The sequence below is a fragment of a genome, unplaced genomic scaffold (genome assembly GCF_019419815.1).
Source record: "Pyrus x bretschneideri cultivar Hongxiangsu unplaced genomic scaffold, Pyrus_bretschneideri_v1 Contig17, whole genome shotgun sequence".
In the NCBI taxonomy this organism is placed as follows: Eukaryota; Viridiplantae; Streptophyta; class Magnoliopsida; order Rosales; family Rosaceae; genus Pyrus; species Pyrus x bretschneideri.
Window position 1 is genome coordinate 7,156,082 of NW_025999468.1, and position 17,032 is coordinate 7,173,113.

Here is a 17,032-nt window from a genome sequence, read left to right on the forward strand (position 1 = left end):
AAAAATTTGTGTTTGGTAAAATAACTTTTTTTTAATTTTAAAATTACTGTTAATGAAAGTAGAAAAGTTAAAGCCAATTTTAGTATGCTTCTAAAAAAAATGTTTTTTTTTTTTCAAAGCATAATAATTAATGCTTATTTAATGAATTTTTCAAATGGAAGTATACCACCACGTATTTTACAAAAATACAATCTTTGCCACTACATTATTGTTCTTGACAATTATTATATCACATTAAATATTATATCTTTTTTAGTTATTAACATATTCAAAGCAATTTATATAAAAGTTCACCAAACACTTAGACACTGTTGTTGTTTATTAAAAGCACTTTTACAGAACAAATGTTTACCAAACACTTGACAACTTTATTGTACAACTGTTTATTCTCACAGCTCAGTATAAACAGTTTTTTTTTTTAAAAGCACAACAATACCAAATTAGCCCTAAGACCATCTCTAAAAGCATTTTAAGTGTGTAAAGGTTCCCTTTGGCAATAAGCAATTCAATCCCCTCAAGTGAATAGTAACCTCATTTAATGAACAGTAATTGTCTATTGCATCGACACACCTATACTGAAATGAATAGCCCAGACAATTCGGATTAAAATATTCATATTTTTATTTTATAAAATAATAAATAATAATTTTATTTTTAATTTTGGATAAGATTTTTAATCGATCTCGTCACGCTGTGTATCATTATTCGAAAGTACAATTTTTTGGAATAGATTTTGTTAATATTTTTAATCAATTCCGTCGCGCCACGTGTCCTTACCTATTTAGAATCGTTGAAAATATTAAAATGTGGTGTAAAGTGGGAGAAAATGGTAAGGTATTTATAGAAAAAAAAAATTATAATTTTTTAAAAAAATTGGGATTTTTAATTATTTTTAACTTTATTAATCTTGTTCGTTAGATTACAAAAAAATTGAAATCCAATAGTTTAGATTGTGACACGTGGCCCAACGTAACATCTCTATTTTTTTCTCTTTAAAAAAAATTAAAGTTGAAAAACAGGGACCGTTGATCTGGAAATCAAACAATCCAAATTGTGCCACGTTATCTAGCTGTTGGGGGAGGTTTGAAATTTTTTTTACAGTTGGAAATCCAACGGCCTAGAAGCAGCCACGTTGCTCAAGCAACAGTAACTGAGTAGGGCTGATACACAGGCCCCACCATCTGAAAATATTTGGAGACGCACCCTCACGTGCTCTTACACGCCTCACACAAAATTTTTTTAATAACGTGGCTGACGTTAGCCTTGCATCACATTTTCGCCTGACCTCTTGGTTGGGCTCCCCTTAACCCAATTGCTTGAGGTGGGCTAGAGGGTTTTTTTTTTTTTTTTTTTTTTGGGGTGGGGGTGGGATTGAAATTAATTTGGAGCCAATCTACAGTGCCCACAGTGGATGTGCTCTGAAAATTTACACAAAATTTAAATTTGAAGGCTATGTGGCACATTGATCTTTTTGGGAATTTTGTTCTCCATCCGATATGTCTAATTTAAACTATTATTATTGCATTATTTATTTTTCATAATTGTAATTAGTATTTTTAAGACAAAAGATAATAACAAAAATTATAAAAAGCATTTATTTGGAGATGCCACATAGGAATTGACATTCGGTTGGAGAATAGTAATGTTGTCTTCTTTAGTCATTATAGCTTATGTGGACTTGTTGGCATCTCATTTGAAGATGCAGTTCTCATGTATGTGACGAGTTCGAGATTTTCCAACATGTCAATCTCCTTTGGCTGCACCCCTTCCGCCGGAGCCCAAGTCAAATGGTGCAACATATGGCCCAACATGGAAGCCACCAAGTTGATACCGAGTTGGGCTCCCATGCATACTCGCCTTCCTGCTCCAAATGTAAGTAGTCTAAAGTAGTGTCCCTTCATGTCCACATCTTCTTCTAGGAACCTTTCGGGTTGGAACTCGTGTGGGTTTTTCCAAGCCGCTGGGTTACACGCTACTGGCCTAACATTTACGTGAACGTTGGAACCCTTGCGGATGTCGTAGCCACCGGCCTTGACGTTGGCATTGGCTCGCTGGGGGAGCATTGGTGGTGTTGGATGGTGCAACCGTAGTGCTTCCCTTGCTACACATTGTAAGTAAGGTAGGCTTCAGAAATTGACTTCGATCATGACCCGGTTTAGCTCATCTTGGGTCTTTTTGTTGCACACTTGGGTTCTTGATCAACTCGGCCATGGCCCTTTCAACTAAAATGGCTGTGGTGTCCATACCTGCAGTAATCGTGTCCTGCATAAAAGACACAACCATTAGAAACAAGAGAGAAACTGCAAAGGGGATAAAGTCGAAGTGCAGAAATCATTTTCCGAAAGCATATATTAATTACTACTCACCCAAAGAAGTCCAATGATAGTGTCCTCACCAAGGTCATACTTATCTTGCAATGTAAGCAACGCATCCACAAAATGTTGCCTGGCACCACCGCTCTTGTTGCGCGCTTGTGTGTGCTCCTCCATGATTGCCCTTGTGAGTCGGTCTCGTCATGTACCATGCTTGACAAATGCCTCTTCTCCCATGGGGAACATCCACCGCAACCACGGAATGTGCTCCACCATGGCAAGTGATGCACCGAGCTTTGGTCCATTGGTTACGATGGCCTTGAATTCTAGCCCTCGCTCATCAATGTATCTGAGTTAACAAAACGTTTTCCAAATGCTAGCCCTGTTATGTTGTTGAAAGCCACTGTCCCAAGTATTTCCTCACTAACAAACTCTTCCCATAACTTACTGCATTACGGTACGACTGAGATAATTCTCCTCTCTCCTTCATCACATATGCATCTCTCACTCTTTCTCTCTTTTTCTCTTTCTCGTCAACATCCGCCACCACTTCCGGTTGTCGATAACAACCCTTACTCTTCCTTTTCGTCCTTGTTACATTTATTCACTACAATTATTAAATAAATAATAATCCACCCAAATGTGGTGGTGGATATGGAGTTTGCTTGGTATTGGCTTTTGACTTAGCCTCCAAAAATTTCCAACTTAACCCTAGCTAGACCACTATAAATAGAGGTCTTAGGGAGACGGTTGGTGATAGAGAAACACATCAGTCCTTCCAAAGTATCCATAGCCGAAATTCCTTTAGGAATTTCTCACTCACATCCTTCGCAAAAATCTCTCCCTATAGTTCGGTTCTACAAGATGTAGGCGGGAGAGAACTACGTCCCTACGCTAGAGCACAATGTATGTAGGCAATCTAGTAGAACTAGATGCAACCTAATCTGACAAATGATGGCGTTTGTGCTCGCCAACATTATTTGTACCATATTGTCGAGTCATCAACTACAAAAGCAAGTGTGAATATGATAGGAGCATATTCATGCGACTTAAATGGCTTGTTCTCGTGCATTTACGTTATGTTTCTTTAGTTATTTTAGTACTTTAAGCTATTTTCGTGTGTTTGTAGGTCCAAAGGGCTAAAGGAGCAAAAAGATGCATTTTGGAGACTTTTGGAGCACTTTTGGGCTAAGGATGGATAGCTTATGCTTGGAGCCAAAGTGTTGGACGAAATTGAAGACCTAATTGAAGACCAAAGTGTTGGAACCTTGTTCCCTTTAGTTCTAGGACATTTAAACCTTTCCTATAACCATTCCACATGCCATTGTCATTCCACTTCATTTCACCTTGCATTTTCAGATTATTCCTTCATCATTGCACCCTCACATGTCCCTTTAATCATTCAAACATGCACTCCCTTTAATCACATGCATAAATCAGCCACATGCATCTCCCATCATCATTCCACTTAACCCACATGCATTTCCACCCACATGCTCTCCCATTTCAGATTATTCCTTCATCATTGCACCCTCACATGTCCCTTTAATCATTCAAACATGCACTCCCTTTATTCATATGCATTTCAGATTGCATTCACATTCTTTAAATCAGCCAACACATGCTTGCACATGCATTTCCAACCCACATGCATCCTTTAATCATTCAAACATGCAGCCACATTCCCTCCTAGCTGTCATGTTCCCCCCCATTTCGCCTATAAATAAGCATTCATTCCCACTCATTCTCATTCATTCTTCCATACACATTTCAGTCACAAACACCAACCATTCCCTTGTGCCATGCTCTCTCCCTAATAATCCAAACACCACACCAGAAATCATCCCATTGCCGTGGCCTCCTCCTTCCATTTTCACCACTCCCCAAACCATTCACACCATCAAACTATCCATTAGACCTTGTGCTACAACGAAGAGGAAGATAAGAGGGCCTAAACGTTCATACAATTCAAGTTTGAGTTGTTGGAATGTTTAGGTGTTTCTTTGATTTCAATGTTTAATTTCAATACTCTTTGTTTTGTACGAATGAGGAATGGAAGAGAAGAGGGCCTAAACGTTCATACAATTCAAGTTTGAGTTGTTGAAATGTTTAGGTGTTTCTTTGATTCTCTTTGTTTTGTATCATGAGGAACTAAACCCCCCTTGGCTAGGGGGGGAATTCGAAATATATGTTTATGCTTGCGTTTTGATTTGATTACTTCTAATTGCATTTCATAAGTCGTGGATTCAATTTGTTTAACTGTTTGATTGATAACTTATTTATGTATGTTTATTGAGAGTGCACGCTTAATTTTCATGCATGAATATGACGCTAGAATATAAGTGAGTTTCACCTAATAGTTACGAACTTATATTCACAAGTAGTGGAGGTTGCTTATAAACAATCGCGTTAAACGAATTCTTGGCATAAGTTTCATGCAATCATAGTAACGAATGCCTCGTCAACACTTATAATTTTCATAGAGCGTAATGATTCTTGCTTGTATCTCTATTATGCAATCATGTAGGGGACTTGTGGGAAATGTTTTGGGTTGTCGTATGCAATCATCCAATTCAATAACGTTAGGAAGATTTGAAGGTTAATTTAAGCGGACCTAATTAACCCGGGGTGATGAGTTTCATAATTTATTGAAATGCAATTGGAAATCTTTTTATTATGCAAGTGTAACATGTGTGGAGATGAACCCCTTGGCTAGCATCCATTCATTCCATTTCATCAATTTCATATTTACATTCTGTCTAGTTTATTAACTTGTTTCGTTATTTCAATTTTCCTCCAAAACAAATCCCCCTTTAATTTGAAGTCTTAGATTAGTTAGAAAGTGTTTTGATTTGTGTTTCTAAGTATTTTGATTCAAGTTTTCATCCAATTTCGTCCAAATTAGTGTAGGTGCTCAAAACTGCCCAGAAAGTGGTTTTTAGGCAGTTTTGAGTCTTCTAGTTGCTGTTTTGGGTTTTAGGTTTGTTTTAAGTGTTTTAACTTTTAGTTTTGCATTATTTGAGTCTAGTTTAGTGTTAAAGTGTCTTAATTTGTGTTTTAAAGTGTTTTGAATCAACCTTTAATCTTAAATTCGTCCAAATTTGTGTTTAAGGTCAGAAACTGCCTAGTTAGTGTTTTTAGGCAGTTTTGAGTCTTTTGAACCTGTTTTGAGTCCTTTGAGTCTTTGTGAACGTTTTTAACTTTGTTTTTATGTTTTTGAGTCAATTTAGAGGTTTTAGCAAGCCCTCCTAATCCCCGGTCTAGAACGATCCCTACTTGCATCCTTACTACAATTTGACAACAAGAGGGTTAATTTGTGTGCGTATAATTCTCGCATCAAATTTTGGCGCCGTTGCCGGGGATTAGCAACTTTGCTAATCCCTTGGATTGTTTTATTTTCGTTTGTTTTTATTTTTCCAGATTCTTAATTTTGTTTTGTTTCTTGTTTTAGGTACTAGTTCATGACTCGGAGTTCTCATCCGATTCGTGAACATATCCTGGAGTGATTGGGTTCTTCGTCCGACTGCAAGACGTAAAAGAAAGCGCTACTTGGGAGGCAACCCAATGCACTGAATAAAACAAAGCATGTTCATAAAAAATAAAAAAATAAATAAAAAAAAGATACTAAACATGGAGAAAGATGGAGCCTTCACAAAGGATGTTTACGTGAAGCCCCACTAGGAGGCGTCGGAGCAGAAGGCATCGGAGCGGAAGGCATCGGAGCGGAAGGCGTCGGAGCAGGAGGCATCGGAGCTAGAGCATTCCAGGCCTCAATACTGGGTGGAACGCTAGATGACCCAGGAAAAAGGTGCCTCTGGAAGAAAGACGCAAGCCTTTGACGGTCACTTTGAACGCGACCTTGAGATTCTTGCAGCTCATCAAGCTTCCTCTTCATGCCCGACGAATAGTTATTTGCAAGCACATGCAAACTTCTATTCTCGTACTTAAGCTGTTTGATCTCCTGCTTAAGATTTTCCACCTCTGCCATCAATGATTCCACTTGACGGGACCGAGCAAGCAGGCGTTGGCCCATGTTGGACACAGAGCTCGCACACTGAACACTAAGTGCGAGGGATTCTTGAACGGCCAACTCATCGGACCGTCCTGAAAGCAGCTGACTATCTTTGGGAGTGAGGAGGTTCCTAGCTACTATTGTAGCTGTTGTGGCATCCTGCATCACGGAGTCTTCACCTGTAAGAGGACCGTTAGAAGATAAGAAAGAAGGGTGCCATACGTTACCTTGACGCGGCGCGCCCGTATCACTGCTGAGACTCAATTCTAAGCTAAGGTTCGATGGGTTTGCCATTTTTCAAAGGTGTTCAAGAGAAGGGGTGGATGAAGTTAAATTTCAAAGGGCCAGAGACAATTTTCAAAAATGGGCAGTCTTCAGAGTGTGTATGTTTGAGGTGATCGGTAGCTCTATAAAAAGCCAAGGCGACGCGTCCACCAATTCAAAAAGCCAGAATTTCCTGCGCAAAGTTCGGCGACGCTTTCTCTACTTTTCAGAAAACGCGTTCACTTTGTGAAAAGATCTCTGACAAAGTGAAAACACGTGGAGGCCATCATCGCAACTACACATCTTTAGCCGACAAACGCAAAGTTCGACGACGCTTTCTCTACTTTTCAGAAAACGCATGCAGCTTTGTCAAAAGAGCCGCATCCGCACTACTACGTGTCGTTCAGAAAGCGAAAGGGCGTCGCTCAGAAATCGAAGGGGCGCCTGCTCAGAAATCGAAGAGGCGTCGTTCAGAAATCGAAGAGGCGTCACTATTTCAAAAAGCCAGATTTGCGGGATCAAAACGTTGTCGACAAGGGTAAAAGAACAATACCACCACTTGCTATTGGGAAATCCCTATATATGTCGACCTTCATCTTTTATGGCAAGGCAAACCTGAAGAAAATGCCCAACTCTTCCTCACTTTTGAGGGCGCACTCCCAGCAAAGCCTTTCAAAATACTCAATTCTTTCTTCTTCCCCAAAGATGATACCAGATGCCTGGAGTATATATGACCCAGGAGGAAACAGCACAACAAATACATGTGCTGATTCATTCACCGCTTCTTCAAAAGCAAAGGTATCTCATATCATCAAGGTCAAAAGCAAAAGTATCTCATATCATGCTCTTTCCCTGTCTTTTCCTTTGTCTTTGTTATTACTCGCATAGCAAAGTAAAAGAAGCAATCAGCCGGCACTTGGAGTCAGTCTTCCGACGGCCGGGAATCCCTTTCCTGATTGCTTACCTAGCGTTGCTCTCAAGTAGTCATCTTCAACGGTTGATACACTTCCAGAGAAGGGACCACTTCTGCAAAGGGGAGCAAGTAAGGCAAGTGAAAATGACACATTGAAGCATGTGGAGACAAGCAATAACTGCATATGCTGAGCTATCCTCTAACCCTCTTCAATACGAATTGGAGAGATTGAACAAAGAAACAGATAAAAGGAGGAAGCTCAGACCTTCGGGGGAGACCAAAGGAAGCCTGCTGCCCAGTTCAAGAGTAGCACAAAGGAAAATCAACGATGGGAGCAGCGCAGTTCAAGAGTAAGCCTGTGGAATCACAAAAATCCAAGCCTCAATGCAATTACCAAGGAGAAGATGGAATTTACACTCTATAACCAGATTTGCGTCTCTAAACTCTTCTCTTTGTTAACTACATTCTGCCATGTTTAGTATGTTTAGTTGCTTTTTGTGCGTTTACTTATGTTTTGTGTGAATCTATGCTTAAAACATTGAGGACAATGTTTGATTTAAGTGTGGGGGGGTAACTAAGTATATTTGATGCAAATTCGTGGGATTTTATCACCCATAACTTCAAATGTTGTTCCTTGCTGTTTTAAGGTGTTTTTAAGATGTTTTAGAGTGTTTTAATATGTTTTGTTTTTATAACTCCGAAAATCACATAAAAATTTGAAAAACATGTTTTGAAAAGCCTAAAAAGAGTGTTTTGAGTCGTTTTTGTGTGTTTGTGTCTTAGGGTACCTTCCAACACAATGATAAGGATTTGGTTTGTAATTGCATGACTGTTAAAAAGAGTTATGAACATAGAGAAAAGTTTGATTTACTCTTGGTATATGCTTGGTTATGGTTATAATGTATGACTTCACATGCAATCATAAAAGAAAAAAAAATTGTTTTTGTAACATGCTTGAAGGAAGGAACTCAAACAAACGCTACAACCTTGTGAGACTTGAGCCTAAATGTTCTTTGGAGAGTTATTTTCTGTGATTCTTTGTTTTCTAAAGTTGTTGCATGATCTCATTATTCCTTGCTTGGTTGCTACTTAGAATGCAATTGTATCATGATAGAACTAAATGCTAGAACTTATATCCATTTCATTCAAAGCATGTTATTGATTTGCATAACACACATTCAAGATGAAGTTGTGTAGTGACCACCACCTTAGCCAAAAAGCCGTGTACCCTGTGTCATTATGTTTTGTAGGTTTTTAACCCCATTGAGCCTTGTTAGCCGTCATTATTGGTTAACTCATGTTTTCCTCACCTAGCCTAGATTAGGACTATCCATACCCTTGTTCTTGAAGCATAGCAAAGCATGATTCAAATTGAAATCCTTTTGATTTATGTTGGCAGAAAACAAGTGTGGGGGAAGTGTTTTTCATGAGGAATTATGTGCTATAGGCACGAAAAAAAAAAAAAAAAAAAAAAAAAAATTCGTGGAAAAAGAAAAAAAAAATGAATGAAGAAAAAGTTGAAAAGTTGAGAAAAAGAGTTCCAAAGTATTGTTTGTTGAAGTAAGGGTCCAAAACAATGAATTCGGCCCTAAGGAGTTGTCTAAATCTTTCCCTTGTGTTTTAAAGTTAATTTCTGCAATCTAAGTGAATTCTAAGTCTCAATTTCATTGCTTTGCTTACTATTGCTTGAAGAACGTTTGTTTTCCCTATCCTTTCCTTGTTAACCAACACCCCAAGCCCCATTACAACCCTTAACTTCTATCTTGAGTGTTATGTGTTTCAATTTGTGGAGTTTGAATTTGGTATGAGCATATGGTGTCACTAGTTCTCGCATCTAAGTAGTAGCATTCCATTCATGAGATCATATCTAAACATGCTTATTAACTCCGGAAATTGCTCTCTTTGTGATATATATATGTGAGTGTTCGTTTTCATTAATCTTCTCACATATGACTAGATTAGGGTGTGTAGTTAGAAAATCTGAGTGAAAATCGAGTGCATATCTTGTAAGGAATTGAGCAAATTCTCTAAGGCATGTTACTACATTCAAAACATGGTTTTAAATGCTTAATTGTGAAATAGTATGTGGTGACTATGATTAAGAATGTACTTAAGTGTGAAGATGACTAAAATCTGTGAGAATGATGATTTTTAACATGTCATGTGCATTGGAAATCCGTAAGACGGTTGTTGGAAGGTTTAGGTTGTGTTTTACGTGTTTAGTGTCGTTTTGTTTATTTGTTTTTGTTTTGTTTTGCTCGAGGACTAGCAAAAGATAAGTGTGGGGGTATTTGATAGGAGCATATTCATGCGACTTAAATGGCTTGTTCTCGTGCATTTACGTTATGTTTCTTTAGTTATTTTAGTACTTTAAGCTATTTTCGTGTGTTTGTAGGTCCAAAGGGCTAAAGGAGCAAAAAGATGCATTTTGGAGACTTTTGGAGCACTTTTGGGCTAAGGATGGATAGCTTATGCTTGGAGCCAAAGTGTTGGACGAAATTGAAGACCTAATTGAAGACCAAAGTGTTGGAACCTTGTTCCCTTTAGTTCTAGGACATTTAAACCTTTCCTATAACCATTCCACATGCCATTGTCATTCCACTTCATTTCACCTTGCATTTTCAGATTATTCCTTCATCATTGCACCCTCACATGTCCCTTTAATCATTCAAACATGCACTCCCTTTAATCACATGCATAAATCAGCCACATGCATCTCCCATCATCATTCCACTTAACCCACATGCATTTCCACCCACATGCTCTCCCATTTCAGATTATTCCTTCATCATTGCACCCTCACATGTCCCTTTAATCATTCAAACATGCACTCCCTTTATTCATATGCATTTCAGATTGCATTCACATTCTTTAAATCAGCCAACACATGCTTGCACATGCATTTCCAACCCACATGCATCCTTTAATCATTCAAACATGCAGCCACATTCCCTCCTAGCTGTCATGTTCCCCCCCATTTCGCCTATAAATAAGCATTCATTCCCACTCATTCTCATTCATTCTTCCATACACATTTCAGTCACAAACACCAACCATTCCCTTGTGCCATGCTCTCTCCCTAATAATCCAAACACCACACCAGAAATCATCCCATTGCCGTGGCCTCCTCCTTCCATTTTCACCACTCCCCAAACCATTCACACCATCAAACTATCCATTAGACCTTGTGCTACAACGAAGAGGAAGATAAGAGGGCCTAAACGTTCATACAATTCAAGTTTGAGTTGTTGGAATGTTTAGGTGTTTCTTTGATTTCAATGTTTAATTTCAATACTCTTTGTTTTGTACGAATGAGGAATGGAAGAGAAGAGGGCCTAAACGTTCATACAATTCAAGTTTGAGTTGTTGAAATGTTTAGGTGTTTCTTTGATTCTCTTTGTTTTGTATCATGAGGAACTAAACCCCCCTTGGCTAGGGGGGGAATTCGAAATATATGTTTATGCTTGCGTTTTGATTTGATTACTTCTAATTGCATTTCATAAGTCGTGGATTCAATTTGTTTAACTGTTTGATTGATAACTTATTTATGTATGTTTATTGAGAGTGCACGCTTAATTTTCATGCATGAATATGACGCTAGAATATAAGTGAGTTTCACCTAATAGTTACGAACTTATATTCACAAGTAGTGGAGGTTGCTTATAAACAATCGCGTTAAACGAATTCTTGGCATAAGTTTCATGCAATCATAGTAACGAATGCCTCGTCAACACTTATAATTTTCATAGAGCGTAATGATTCTTGCTTGTATCTCTATTATGCAATCATGTAGGGGACTTGTGGGAAATGTTTTGGGTTGTCGTATGCAATCATCCAATTCAATAACGTTAGGAAGATTTGAAGGTTAATTTAAGCGGACCTAATTAACCCGGGGTGATGAGTTTCATAATTTATTGAAATGCAATTGGAAATCTTTTTATTATGCAAGTGTAACATGTGTGGAGATGAACCCCTTGGCTAGCATCCATTCATTCCATTTCATCAATTTCATATTTACATTCTGTCTAGTTTATTAACTTGTTTCGTTATTTCAATTTTCCTCCAAAACAAATCCCCCTTTAATTTGAAGTCTTAGATTAGTTAGAAAGTGTTTTGATTTGTGTTTCTAAGTATTTTGGTTCAAGTTTTCATCCAATTTCGTCCAAATTAGTGTAGGTGCTCAAAACTGCCCAGAAAGTGGTTTTTAGGCAGTTTTGAGTCTTCTAGTTGCTGTTTTGGGTTTTAGGTTTGTTTTAAGTGTTTTAACTTTTAGTTTTGCATTATTTGAGTCTAGTTTAGTGTTAAAGTGTCTTAATTTGTGTTTTAAAGTGTTTTGAATCAACCTTTAATCTTAAATTCGTCCAAATTTGTGTTTAAGGTCAGAAACTGCCTAGTTAGTGTTTTTAGGCAGTTTTGAGTCTTTTGAACCTGTTTTGAGTCCTTTGAGTCTTTGTGAACGTTTTTAACTTTGTTTTTATGTTTTTGAGTCAATTTAGAGGTTTTAGCAAGCCCTCCTAATCCCCGGTCTAGAACGATCCCTACTTGCATCCTTACTACAATTTGACAACAAGAGGGTTAATTTGTGTGCGTATAATTCTCGCATCAGAATATCCATCTTCAAATTCATTATACTATTTGTTGTACCATAATTAAAATATATCCTAAGGTCTGGTTGGTGACATTGGCACATGTCTTGAGAATCTCGAGAAATAAAATAGTCAAATAAGGGTGTATTTTTATTCGCTAACCTCAGGTAGTGGTAATGTTCATCACCTTATTCATATCAATGGATGAAGAGTATTTTTGTTCACCATCCTAAACTATGGTGTATAACTCACCATACTTTTCAAATCTTTACACATGTCATCCACTATCGGGGTTCGAATCTATAAGTTTAGCAATTGAATTTTTTTTTTGTCAAACAATAAATTTTTCTTATATTGGATGTTAAATTAGCTACAACGGGGTTCAAATCTATACTATCATACAATGACTCAATTGATTTCCACCACTATGATAAATGGCCGGCAATTGAAATTTAATTTATGCGATCATTTCGGCTAATTTTTCAAGATGATAACTGCTAATTAATTTATGAAATAAGAAAATTCATGAATAAATTGAAAATGAGTAACGCATAGAAATTAAAAGACATATGTACCAGGCTTGGTGCAGTGTTTGAATATTGACTCCACCGTGGCGGTGACCTCATCTTCCCTGATGGGTAGGAGAGCCTCGATCCTCTTGGGAGATAAAAGCTCGAGGGTGCAGGCCTTGCTGACCTTGACGTAGTGGGGCCCATAGTCAGCCCATATGGGCCCACTCGGCGTAGCAACGAAACCTCACGGGCTTTATGTCATTGAGGTTTCCGACGATCGGCCATGCACGTGGCCCTGGCGGGAGCTTGAATCTCAGGCGTTGGTAGAGCTTGTAGGCGAGGGAGATGAGGATGGTGATTGATGAGATGGGAAGTAGTAGTCCTCCGGCGAGAGCCATGTTGGATAATTGAGAAAATTAAGGTTCGAGTTGGAGGGAGGTTGATATAAATGATAGACATTTAGGATGGAGTTAGTCAATGGATTTGCATTGAATAGAGAGGGAGGAGAAATTTGTTATTGTGCCGGAAACATAGGTGGTACATTACGTGTTATTACATAAGAGGTGAAAAGTTTTACTTTTTAAGTTGTTAATTTTTAGTAATATGTGATATACCATCTAATGTTCTAGGTACACTGAAAAATCTCTCTTGAGATAAAAAGGGTGACTCACTTAGATGTGGACAGGCTTTAAGCACAGATGGATCACTCACATTCACTGTGTTATATGTGGCGATTTAATTGGTAAGTTATTACACGAGTGACAATAAGTTCTTAAATTATCATTATTTTTTTAAATAATCCTTTAACTCATTTAAATTTGACAATTTTTCGTACGATAAGATTCAAACTAGTCGATTTTAGTCATGTAACTTGTGTTACGACGCTAGGAAATCAAGTAATTTAAATTGATGAGAAAATGAATAAAATAGAATTAAATCTTATTTTAGGGAGAAATTTAACGGTTCAAAATGAATTTAAGGAGTTCAAAATGGAATTTAAGGACTTAATTAAAAAATGGGTAAGTTTAATCATGATGTTGTCTTCTCCGTCTGGTACTCTTTTCTCGTACTCATTACCAAGATGGAACGTTGTGGAGCAATTCAAGGGATATATGTGTGCCAACATGCCCCACCCCATTAATCATCTGCTTTTTCCTGATGACTGTTTTATATTTGGTAGAGCAAAAAAATCCTACCGTAATACATTGAAAGACATCCTTGCCTGTTACGAGAGAGCGTCTGGTCAACAGGTCAATTTAACCAAGAGTGCAGTTTGCTTTAGTCGGAATGTCAGGAGGAGTGAACAAAATCTTTTGGCTGATTTATTAGGGGTGGAAAGAAATCGAGGGGTCTTTTTCAACCATATCAAAGAGAGGTTTTGGAAAAAACTTCAAGGATGAAAAGGTAAAACACTCAGTGCCGCATGGAAAGAATTGCTTGTGAAGGTTGTGGCTCAAACCATTACATTGTATACCATGTGCTGCTTTCTACTTCCAAAGTATTTTTGTGATGAGTTGAACCAATTAGTGGCCTTTTACTGGTGGAACGAAACGGAAAATGAGAGGAAGATTCACTGGATGGCTTGGAATAAGCTGCCTTCCAAAATTTGAGAGTGGACTTGGATTTCACAATCTCTATGCCTTTAACTTAGCCCTGCTTGCAAAACAGGGGTGGTGAATCATTTTTTACTCCTCATCCTTAGTTGCACAGACTCTAAAGGCTAATTATTTCCCTGATTCTTCTTTCATGGATGCGGTGGTGTGGCCTAATGCATCCTATGTGTGGAGAAGCATATGTGCTACTAGAGAGGCAATTAAACGGGAATCTAGGTGGCAAATTGGAGATGGAAGCATTATCAAGGTCTGGGGTGATCATTGGATTCCTCGCCCCTCAACCTTTCAATCTTTCTCCACTAAGCCTACATATTGTAGCATCTCTGTTCAGGGACGGAGCTAGAAATTTCTTCTAGTGGGGGCAACTTGAAAATCAACTAAGAAAACCTTATTATAGTATGACTTATACCTAAAATGATAATAGGGATGATTCCAAATGAATATGCATCACAATTCCAATGTTACAAAAATTTCAGTGTAGTACTGGAAAGTGGCAAAGTGATAAGAAAAATATTAATACATGATTACGCGGAAAAGGTTTTTCGGTTTGAATGATAGAACAAGAGTACTTTTGCTTATATAATATTTAATATGGAGTATATGTCGTATGATGGTATGTTGGATATTAGATACATATATTTTCTTCAAAGATAACGCATGTGTATTATATAATTGTAGTCTACAACTTAACAAACGAATCACTTGAGTGGGAGCATATGCCCCCAGTGAGCCTTCGTTGGCTCTGTCCATGTATCTATTGTTCGAGAGTTGATTACTGATGACGCTAAGTGGAATGTGAACTTGCTTTAGTCTTTATTGCCTCTTGAGGAGGTTGAGCTTATTCGAACTCTCTCGTTGAGTAAGTGAAGTATAGGTGATAACTTGATTTGGCACTATGATAAGAAGGGCAAATTCACTGTTAAAGCGCCTATCATGTGGCTTGGGAATGGACTCTCCCCCTCTCTTACTTCATCTTCTTCATCCCTTTATAGCCATTTTTCTGACTTGTGGGATTGATTATGGTAGACTCGTGTCCTCCCAAAGTTAAGATGATGGCATGGAGAATAATTTCAAATATCGTCCTTACGGATGGTAACCTCTGTCTTCGGAAAGCTCCCATTGATTCATTGTGTGTGCTTTGTGAATCAGCCTCGGAATCGATGCATTACCTTATGCTTAAGTGCCCTTTCGCAATTGATATCTGGTGAGTCTCACCCTTAAAGTTCCACATTTCTCATTGGAATAGATGCTCCTTGAAAGAATGGACACTGCAAATGTGGCAAAGTTTAGTGAAGTCAGATTTTGAATGCATCCTTAAGCTATTCTGGGTGATTTGGACGGCTAGGAATGCTATACTTTGGGGAGATGTTCCTAATCTGAGTCCTACGATGGTTATGGGTTGAGCCGTGAACTGGTGGCAGGATTTCTACGCGTCACCTGCCCTCCCTCCGAACCAGTTAGCCATGGTGTCCCTCCTCGGTGGTCGTGTCCTCCAACTGGCAGATTGAAACTCAATGTAGATGGGAGCCCTAGGATGATGACAAATGCTTAGGTGGAGCTGGGATAATAATCAGAAATGTTGAAGGAAATTTTGTGGGTGCGGCTACCCGTATGTTCATGGATGTGTTTTCCCCTATCCAGGTGGAAGCACTAGCTAGGCGAGTTGGTCTTGAATTGGTGGTTGATTGGGGATTAATTAAGATTGATATTGAGAGTGATGTGCTTCAGATCATTTCGGCAGTGGAGGAGTCTTTGACGAACTTGTCTCCCATGGGACCTATCATCGACGATACCAAATTCTTGATGTCTATGGTTGCTGAAGCTTCGGTTGCCCAGATCCGCCGTCATGCAAACTCAGTAACCCATTGCCTGGCTCGTTTTGTCCTCTATGTTGGGGAAGATTGTACTTGGGTAGATGAACCTCCTATTATAATTAGTGTTCTTATTGTAGAGGATGCTTCTTTACCTTGTACTAATTAGCCTTAATGATATTTGTACCCCTTTTATTTTCCTTTTTCATATTTTTGTTTATTTTTATCTCCCAATTTTAATTTCTTAAATTTATTCATTTTAAAGACCAAAAATAAGACGAAAGAAAATGTGCAAGAGAACAAGAAAAGTGCATTGAAATCACTTGAAATGAATGAATAAAAAGAAAATAATCAAACAAAACGAACAAAATTTATAAAATAAATAGAATAATTTATGTGAAAATAATTTCTCATTTGGTAGTGTTTTGCTAATTGCTCCAGCTCAACCGGAAACTAGTAATTACCCGACGTCATGGTTTGATTGCTGGTGGCTGAGTCTGATTGCCGTGTAGGGAAGGAAGGTGTTCGATTAGTCTTATGGGGATTGCCAGTTACAGGTTGCCGAAGACTAATCTCTTTCCCTTTAGGCTTATTTTCAGCTACGTTTTTTAGAACTCAATTTTAATTTTATTTTTGCTCTCTATAATTCAAAAGTCATCACTTTATTCTCTCAAACTCAAAGTTCACTCCACTATGCTTCCTGAAACTTGAAAGTCGATCCTATAAAACTTAAAATTTGCTCTACATTACCTGGGATTTGTGAATTTCTTATGTAAGCTTGATTTGGGTGCACCAGGCTAATCAATTTCTTTTTTATTTTTTCATCTCCTCAATTTCTTTTACACTTAATATTCTTTGATTGTTGAATGTAAACGCATATTGAAGATTTATAATTAAATTTATTGCACATGTGGCATAATTTTACTGAGTGCTGGGTCCCACATATGCTTCAGAAGACAACCTATAAGTTTCAAGAAAAAGAGAGAGTCCAGAAATCAAAGTGAAACGA

At 38.0% G+C, this 17,032-nt stretch overlaps 1 pseudogene; it reads right to left on the reverse strand.

The window, feature by feature from the left end:
- Positions 1-1,404: 1,404 nt before the first annotated feature.
- LOC103946462 lies at positions 1,405-12,997 on the reverse strand (annotated as a pseudogene).
- Between the last annotated feature and the right edge of the window lie 4,035 nt (positions 12,998-17,032).